This window comes from Haliaeetus leucocephalus, unplaced genomic scaffold (assembly GCF_000737465.1).
Source record: "Haliaeetus leucocephalus isolate CR32 unplaced genomic scaffold, Haliaeetus_leucocephalus-4.0 Scaffold473, whole genome shotgun sequence".
NCBI lineage: Eukaryota > Metazoa > Chordata > Aves > Accipitriformes > Accipitridae > Haliaeetus > Haliaeetus leucocephalus.
The window spans coordinates 1,354,415-1,362,435 of NW_010972909.1; the positions used below are offsets into that span (position 1 = coordinate 1,354,415).

An 8,021-nucleotide genomic window follows, 5' to 3' on the forward strand; every position below is an offset into this window, starting at 1 on the left:
AGAGTCACTGAAAGTAATGACGTGGCACTTACGCCGCGTTTTCCGTTTCAAAGTGCTGTGGCAGCTTTTGCTCTCCTGCCCCTCCCCTACCTCCAAGCCGTGCCAGCGTTCTTACTGCCCTATTAAAGGTGTGGGAAACTGAGGCAGGCAGAAGTCAGCATACTGCTATTCAGCATCTCAGGCATCGGTCCAGTCTCGGACCTCGCCTGTCTTCACCGTAGAGCAAACCCCACCTTGGAAAAGCGTAATCTTTGGAGGGGCTGTCCTGCTGTCTGGCCAGGGTCCAGATCAATTAGAGATGCACTTGGGCTTTTTCAGATGCTTCCTTGCCTTGCTGCCGGGGATGTTAGGACTGGTGCTGGTCCTGCATGTCCATACAGCTCTGCTGCTACATAGCAGCTGCTGCATTCTACCCCAGTGGCGAGTGAAATGATCCTTGCCCAAGTCACTTGAAATCTGGGAAGATTAATTCACTTACGATCCTTGAATGAAAGAAACTATTATTAAATTGTAGTCACATTTCATAATTACGTCTCACTTCAGCCAGATTAGGAGGGTGGATATGATATCTAGTCCCAGTACTGCAGTACTTTTAAATTAAATACACCTCAAATTGTTTTCCAGGCCCTACTTGCAGGCAGACAGTGGTTTATGTCTTTATGGCTTATACTCACTTCCAGCTTTGAAAGCTGGGCTGCCCCACAATGCCTTGCACGTAACGAGCAAATGCCGCAGTGCTTTTGAAGTGCTTCTCCCCTCAAAAAATAAATAACATTTTGTTTTTATGTCAGCTCTTACTGGCACCAGAGGCCATAATGATTCTTTCAATAGCCCATAGAACTGATTTGGGGGTTTGTCTGACATGGCCTCCTATTAATATTGCTTTCGCTGTATGTTCTTGGGAAATACGGCCACATTCCCTTTAAATTGTGTAATATGGCAGCCTGTGCCAAGGCTGTACTCGAATGGGTACTGGAAAAACAAGGCTTGTGCTGGCTTTCTGTTTGGTTCTCCTCTCACTCACACCAGAGTCACTCCGTTGACCGTAGCAGAGTCACTCCTGCTCTACTAACTTGCTAGGCTGTGGACATAACCCCAGGGGAGAGAAGCCTTAGGCCCTCAGGGCTGAAAAGACAAGATATAAGAGCTTCCCAAAATGCTGCACAGCTCTATAGTGACGGCCATCCAGAAGAAAATGTTTCTGAATGCCTTTGTTGTGGATTCCCCGTACATGCTGGTGGAAGATGCAACTCATCGGCATTGCCTTTGCACCACAAATCTGCCAGTAAAGTCCCTGGAGTTCAAGCAGTTTTGAAAGTGGTGCCACTGATTAGCAATGGGGTGGCTCTACTTCAAATCAAAAATCTGGGACACGCAGTACAGTGACCAGTGGACTTGGTGCCACTTCACAGGGGAAAATTCTTCTGCCACATGTTAAACATCTGAGGCTAGCTTTTGCCCTCATTTGCACACTTGCTATACCACTGGATGCCCTTTTTTTCGTATTACTTAGGAACTCGGGGTGAAATTTGACCTTGGACAAAGAGCCAGAACAAAGACTATGTCACCGTGATGATTAAGTGGGATTTTTGCATAAACGTGAATTTTATCCTTTGTGGGTTCCTGCCACGAGGGAAATCTGATCCACAAGCATAGGCTGAAAAGAAAATAAATGTTCAAAACTAACTACAATGTGGGTACAAACCGTATGCACTATTAAAATTATTTCCAGAAAAAGGCACAATAACTCTGATTTAGCCTGTCTTCGGATTTTCTAAAGAAAGTACAATTTGCTGTAAAATAATTAATAGGTGATAATCATCTTGCTGTCAGATCCTAATGGAAGATTTTTTTATGATGAGAACAACTATTTGGCCTCAACTATCTTAACTTTAGAAAAGCTGCCTATACTCCATTAGAACTGAATGAGGCAGCTAACTTTCAGCTCCATCGCATTATCAAGAAAACTGCCATTTAGGAAAAAAGCCCAAAAGGAAAGTGTGGAAAAGACAACTCAGTGCTTTATCTAAAGGTTTGTCCTAATAACATTTAGGCAGTAATAGAAGGGAAAAGTCGTGGAAATATATTGCATGCAGACAGAAAAACCTACTGAGAAAACATTGTAAGTCTGTGTCTAGAATTTCTTCACATTTGCTCTCATTGAAGTATTTGCAATGCTCCTTAGGCATGTGTTGTAGCAAAAGCAAACACATAGGAGTTGTCTTGACAAGAAGTAGCCATCAAGTCCTACGCAGCTCTCCACAGTGGAGGGAAAACGTATCCTTTTGCCTTTGGAGGAGGATTGAAGGGAGAGTAAAAGAGAAGGAGAGTGTGCCAATAACCCTTAAAGGACTGAAAGACTTTCTCCAGGAACCTGCCTTCCTTGGCTTTTCTTCCAGAGCACTCCTGTGCCTGAGCTCCTGGTCTTTCTTAGCCTCCCAAGTAATTCTGGGCTTATAAATCTGCAGCTTTCGGTGACAAGTTTGTTCAGCTCATTGCCAGGGTATTCACATGTGCGCGGCACAATCCCATGACCCAAAAGTCATGGGGATTTTGCTTTCATGCGTAGATATTTTGATCATGGTTCTCATGACTAGAGGCCTGGCTGGTTCCCATACGACTCTTCCACGTAGTGCACTGCTGTATACTATATAAGTTATATACCTGGGGCAGGTTGGGGTAATGCTGTACAGGAGGGCAGTGAAGACACAAAGAAAGAAACAGCAAAAATAATGAGAAGAACCAAGCAGATGGACCTGGAGTTGCAAAAAGCCATTTGTCAGGTAGTTAGCAGGTAAAGGTGGTTTGCCAGCATGCATGAAAAACACCAGTGAGAGTCCACTGAGCGTAAAACAACGTGCAAGGGTTATGGGCTGAAGAAATCGGGCTTGCAACATTAACCAGTTCTGTAACGCGTGGTGTCAGCACGTCTGCACAACTCCTTTGATCTATAGCTGGTCCCAGCTTTCTGTTGCTTGTGGTGACTTGGGAGGACTAGAGGGCTGAAATGTATTTTGGGGGTTAGGAATCTCTGACAGCATTTCAGTCCAAATTACACCGTCCCATGCGCTGAGAAAACACTTGGCACCATTCTACCTTTAGCATGCCATATTGCCAGGTACACATGGTGCATTTTTTCCATTGCATAAAATGTGTTTGTCAGTCTAACTGTGTAATTGCAGCTCGCTTTGGTTAGCTCTTTAACACCTCCTTTGAAAGATTGTCTTCTGAGGGATTAGCCTTGTTCTTTGTTTAATATGCAAGTATATCTGCATTTAATCTTACCTACTCATCTGGATATTTCATGTTGCTTTATAGCCACTCGTTATATTACGTTAGTAATGCAACATATGTAAGAATTCTATGCTGTCATCCTACAAATTCTGGATGCTGCCACCTTTCCTTATAATTACTTAAGTCATTACTTTTTTTCAGTTTTAAGGCATGCTAGACATCTAATTCCAAGAACCTGCTTGCCACAAAGGCTTGAGAGTTGCCTACATCCAAACGTATTTGGATTCAAGGATATTCAGAACTTGAGTGCTTGGCCTAGACCATGGCAGAGAGAGGTGTGGCCAGTCACAGATTTACCAAATCTTTGCTGGTTTAGGCAGGGAATTTTAGTCTGGGTCTTTCAGAGAAATGGTGGACTTTATCTTCTAGAGCTACCAAGAAGGCATATCACAATCACCCTCCCCTCTTTGTGTGGCTGTTTCAATACATGGAAATAGCCTGTGATAGGCAGGTAAGCCAAGTTCACGGTGATTATGTCAGCCCAGCGTGAAATGTTCTTTATCTGTGTTGTTTCTGCTGGGCAAAAGCATTAGCTTTAGGTGATTCTGAAAACAGTCGATACCCTTTGGAGGTTCACCTGTTCTGTCTCCAAGCTAACACATATCTGGGGGACAGTAAATTTGAAGTCTTATGCCAAATCCTTTTATAGATGACTATCATTACAGTACTATGTAAAAGGAGTATCTAAGGATCTCAGTAGAGCTGTCCTCGGGCACGGGACACTGCACAAATGGAGGTCGAGAGAGCGAGCTTGCCCTGAAGAGTACACAGTCTCAGTTATAAGATGAACAAGGTACAAAAGCAGGCAAAAGGCAGATTTACACCACAGCCCAGGGACTGAGCCAGAGGCAACCCTGTTCCCAAAACAGCCAGTTTTATCACAGAGGTCGACACAGCCCTGGTCTAAGCGGGATAGGAGGAGAGGGCCAGACTGTATAGCCTCGACTGTATCAGCTAATGTGGGAGCATCAGTCACGCTGGTTGATATTAATGGTGAAGCAGTGCCCGCCGTCCCCTTGAAGGGTCTGCACCGCAGAGCAGGCTGGCTGTTCTCTGCTTGTGCAGCTCCCTCTCGCACCACACAGATTAAGAGACAAGCTTCAGGGACTGTCTCCAGCAGTCCTAATCTTTAGGGATTAGGCATGAGTATTTTCCTGTAGGCATAAGAAAAATATGTGTTCCTTCTAACCCGCTTCCCACAAGTGTGGAGAAGCCCTGTTGTAAAGGACGTGGAATTGAAAGGACATGGGATCATCAGCAGAACAGATGCAAAATGCTCAGAGGACTTTTCTTCCTCTACATTTCCTAACCAGCCAGTAATATCTACTCACTAATATAAATTATTTGCCATATTATGGTGTTAGAATATGTAGCCGCTTTGAAGATTTATGCTGCTATTACTACATACACACACTCTCTCTTACAAGTTATCCCCAATCGCTTTATAGCAAATAACTGAATTAACTCTGTCTATGTACCAGCAGATAATCCCCAAAATAAGCTTCTTAAGAGCCGACTCTCATGTTGCTGGTGAACGCATCCAACCCTAAAGAAGATGAGCAGTGAAAGGAGTACACAAATGGAAAGTTAGACTAGCACCATCTTCTTTAGAAGAAAATAAATATACATATGTGTACAGACACATGCGCACTCAAACACGCACTGCAAGAAACGGTGCCAGACAGTATTATATATAATCCTGTTTTTTAGACATTTATACTAATTACATCGATATTATTAAATGTCAGTTTTATACTTTAAATATGTAATTGGATTACCAAAATATGTCCAGAGCATTTAAATGCATCAATCATCCTACTACCAGCTACTCTAGCTGCAGTCAGTTTTCTTTTTCAGAAAGTCAGACACTAATTGCTTCTGGTTGTAAAAATGTTTACAGTGTCTCAGCGGGCCAAAGGTTAGTAGGCAAGCATGCCGAAGAAGAATACTTTATCAGATAGCATACTTACAATATAGAAATCAATCTTGTAAAGGAGTTGCTTCTTTAAACTAATTTTGGATGTAGTCTGCCATAACTTTTGCACACAAAACACTGAGGGCCCGGTGCCTTTTTCGTTCTGAAAATGAGATTTCATTTCCTCGTTGCTTTTTTTCATTCTGAAAATCCCATTTCCTCACTATGGGATTCTTGCTTTACAGCTTCTCTAGCAGAGGAGCGGAGCTGCAGGGTGCCGTGTCCCCCCCCGTGTGCCCCCGCCCTGCCCCGACTCACACGCACCGAGAGACGGAGCACGGACCCCCCGCGCCCGGTTTGCTCGTCCGCTACTTATTCCCCCGGTAGTTTCGCCTTTATCCCTGAAGGACCGGCAACTCCGACTCCAAGGAGTCGTTCCCATAGCCAAAAGATGATAGAGATCTCGGGCAAAATTAACATAACCATTGACGGTCCACGAGAGCTGGCTAAATAGCAGCTTGGGAAGCATCGTCCCCTCCGGAGAGCGAGGGTAGCAGAAACAGCCACCAGAAGATAATGCTCGAACAGGCTCTACTCTGCTTTAATCTTCAAAAGCTACCATTAGTAAGCCAGAGAAGTATATGTACCCACAAGATAAACACCACAAGTTCGCTAGGCTACTATCCATTAAGCACTGAAATAACTCCTCGTTCTTTTAAACTTCCAAACGGGAGCGAGGCGAAGCATCGCAGCGTGCCCGGCTCTCCCCGCCGCTGCTCCCCGCGTACCGGGGGCCAAACGGGGGGGACACAGCCGGGATGCAGCAAGCCCGGTGGGGCCGGGGGTGGCACGGAGGGACAGAGGGGACCGGGGGGGACACAGGACAGGACAGGAGAGCCACCCGCGGGCAGGCTCTTCCCGCCGGCCCCGGGCGCGCTGCTCTCTCCCCGGGGAGGCAGCCGGCTCCGTCCCTCCGGCGTGATGGATGGATGGATGCGCTTTGGTTTGGGGCTCCGCTTTGTTGGCTTTCACCTCCTGATCCCTTTCCCTTCTGCTCTGCTGGACTGCAATAGGCACCTCGGCTCCGGCTCCGCGGGTCCAGCTCCCAGTGACCTGCCGCCGAGGGGATGAACTGGGGATGGCCCGGGGAGAGGCGAGGGAGCATTATTTCTCCGCAACAGCTTCTCATTGTGGCGGGGCAGCGCTCAAAAGATCCCCAAACAGTTAGCTCTAAATAAAGCAGGCATTGCTTCCCTTGTATTTCCCCTCAGCAGTCGCCTTAGTATTATTATTATACTTCTATAGCTTTTGCTTTCGGACCTTATAATTATGTCACACAGCAAGGGAAACCGCTAGCATCCCAGCATCTGGTGTGCGGTTTAAAACTTTTGTTTCAAGATTTGAACTATTTATAGAAGGAAAACTTTGTAGGATAGTAATTTCCTACGGTTTTGAGAAAAATATGGCTACGCTTATATTAAAAGGCTGTATTTATTTATTTATTACGACTCCTTCCTCCTGTTTAAAAAAAAAAAAAAGGATAACACTGCAATTTTTTTTACAAGCTATTGGTCACCTACCAGCAGACATATCCCGCCTGTGAATAGAAACAGGCAGCTCTGGCTATTTGGTTTAATCAATAGCATCCAACCGAATTAAACCTAACGTGCTTCCATAAATCAAGTGCCTTTAAAAATCGGTAGCCAAGGCATGTGTGTTTCATTAAGAATTAAGGATGTAGAAATAGGCGTTTAGTTTCTTTTTATGGGTGTGTTTATTCCTACTTTTCGTCCACAGCGGTGGGTTATATTTTTCCATAGCCCACAGAAAATACACACACACACACACACACACAAACACACAGAGGAACACACGCACACGTGCTTGTTTATGTGCATGTGCTCCCGTGCATGCATACAGAGAAAGAAAAAAAAACATAAAACGTACAGATCTATCAACCCAGATATAGTTCAGGGGTAGGAGCTCCAATCTTGCACCCGCCGGGGTGCAAAAAAGGTCCGAGCTCGGCACGGCGGTGGGCGAGAAGGGAAACCCGACCGGACCCCGCAGCCGAGGGGGAATGCGAGGCCCGGGATACCGAGGCGGCTTTTTCCCCCCATCACAGCCGGAGCCGAGGTGAGCCCCTCCGCCGCGGCCCTCCCGGGCCGGACCCGGACCCCGGAGCTCCCCCCGGCCCCATCCGCGAGCGTCGGCACCGAGGGACGCGCCGTGCCCCGGGGCTGGGAGCGGGGGGGATGCTCCAGGCAAGGAGAAGCCTGGGAGCACCCCCACGGCTGCCCCAAAGCCTGCTCGGCTCTCTCCCGGAGAACAGAAGCCCTTGACAGCTCCCCGGCAGCCCCTCCGGGCTCCGGCGTTGCCTCCCCGGCCCGGCCCGGCTCCCCTCGGCCCCGCGGACAGAGACCCCCCGGGGGAACCTGCCGGAGCACGACGGGGGACACTCTCTCCGCAGCCCGCCCGGACCAGCCCGGCCGCTGCTTCTCCACCGCAACGTTAGATACAGATATAGATATTAAAAAAAAAAAAAAAAAAAAAGAGAGAGACCGAAACTCCTTGCAGTCCCACCCACCGACTACCCATTTCCCCCACCCCTACCTCCACCCCCTTCCTCACAAGGAAAAGGTCCTGGAGCCGGCTCTAACCGCGGGACTGGAGATCCCTCCGGAGCAAAAGCAGCCGGCTAAGCCAGCGCCTCGGCGGCCGGGGGCTCTCCCCGGGCCGGGGGGCCGGGGGGCCCCCGCCGCCGGCTGCGGCAGCCCCGCTCTCCTCGGCATCTCCGCGCAGAAACACGCTT

The 8,021-nt window shown here is 47.6% G+C and overlaps 1 protein-coding gene across 2 annotated transcripts in view; it reads right to left on the bottom strand.

Moving 5' to 3' along the window:
- Positions 1-8,021, bottom strand: part of WNT7B (wingless-type MMTV integration site family, member 7B) — a 94,794-nt gene that overhangs the window by 79,597 nt on the left and 7,176 nt on the right. The window lies entirely within an intron of this gene.